The sequence below is a fragment of the Triticum dicoccoides genome, chromosome 4A (assembly GCF_002162155.2).
Source record: "Triticum dicoccoides isolate Atlit2015 ecotype Zavitan chromosome 4A, WEW_v2.0, whole genome shotgun sequence".
In the NCBI taxonomy this organism is placed as follows: domain Eukaryota; kingdom Viridiplantae; phylum Streptophyta; class Magnoliopsida; order Poales; family Poaceae; genus Triticum; species Triticum dicoccoides.
The window spans coordinates 68,597,062-68,598,911 of NC_041386.1; positions in this window are offsets into that span (position 1 = coordinate 68,597,062).

Here is a 1,850-nt window from a genome sequence, read left to right on the forward strand (position 1 = left end):
ATGCGCCTGCATTTTAACACAATGGTTGTTAGTACACGACTAAAATAAATTTTTAAACAAAGTAACCTGAGAGTGTATCCACAGTAAATAGAATAGGTATATTTTCACAGATCCGTAGCTGTCAGAAAAACACAATGTCACACACCTTTGACACTTTGCTTTTTCCATTGATGCAATAATGTCGCCAGACCATATAGTCCCCGATCTTCACTGTTCCATCAGGACTATTTATGAATATATTGTCACACTTTAAGTCGCTATGTATATTCGTTGGCGCCGGACTCTAATGATATTCCAGCCCTGTCAATATCTGTATTGGCCATCGTCTCATAGCTTTCATACCCACTTTCTTGTGCTTCCTACAGAACCTGGTCATTGTTTCAAATTTCAGCAATCAAAATGTATTGAATAGAAGGGCGATAAGAGTGAAATCTATCTGTGGTTAATTTTCTAGATGCATTTAAGATGTGCGGCCAATCCCAATCTAATTTCCTTTGCACAAGAACAGACTCCGGTGTAGTTAATACGACACCAAATTAATAAGTACGTCAACTTGTAAACAAAATGGGTAATCCATAATAGAATCAGGCAAAGTATTACGAACGCTCCCCGGTAGGAAGAGACATATGAGTTGTGCTAAAGAAAAAGGGACATACTGCCTCGCATGCGAGATGTGCAGGGCTCTGTGATGATGTTAACTGTATTCTTGTTCTCACCAACCCATTAGGCGAACAACTCCTGAATGTTCTTGTCCCTCGGCGTCTTCAACAGCTGGATCTCCATACTCATTTGTTCTATCTTCTCTGAGGAACTCATGACAGAATCTTCAATCTATGTTTAGCTCCATGTCACCTCATCACCCTCCAGCATATCGAAGGTTTAATAGCTATTGGCACAATATACATTAAGGAACACGTGGTGAGCAATTTCCAGTCTTACATGGCCACTGATAAATTCCAACCCAAAAACGGAACTGAAATGTTTAAACTTGATTAAAAAAACTGGGGTTTATTATAGGCTATAGGTTTGAATTTGGAGTCTAGCAGGCATACTAATAATGCAGCAAAGCGAATCAGATGAGAAAAATTAAATACGTTTTCCATGAATTTGTTGAGGTTCACTAAAAGCATGAAATTCATCAGTGGATATTGTAGAATTCAAGCATGAAAGGTCGCACTTCATAGATGATTGGCTGAAAACAAACGTGTGAAATCACACTCTAGACAATGGTCAATGACACAGATACGTAGAAAAAACATCAGATAGTTCAATTGAAAGATACACTGTGTTGGCCACGGGCGCCTCATGGCTTGGCTCGGCTTGTTCGCCTCCTCCAGAAGCAGGAGGACCTCGCCCAGGCGGGCGTTGCTCCAGTACGCACCTATGCCCGGCTTGGGAGCCCGTGGCCTCGGCGGACCTAGGACGCGCAGGATCCACGACGGCGCTCCCGTACGCTCCTACGCCCGGGTTGGGAATCGGGAGCTCATGGCCTCGCTGGAGTTTCGTCCAGGCTGCGGGGGCACGCACACAGGGCCCATCTCCGTCGAGCACAACCAGTGCATCCGCTTGCGGTCCAGCGCGGCAACCCGCGTTGGTCCGGAGGCGGCGCTTCGGTAGCCGGCCGGCGTGGGGTGGCGGTCCGGCATGGAGATCCAACGACCATGGCTTCCGCTTCCTGTGAAGGGGGGGAGAGAGGGATGTGAGAAATAGAACCAGAGGAAGGGAGGGAAGAAGGAGAGGAGGGCAGGGCGGCGCGTTGGTCCGGCGGCGGCGCTCCGATGGCCGGCGGGCGCGGGGCGGCGATCTGGCATGGAGGTCCAGGGCCATGGCTTCCGCTTCCTGCGAAGGAG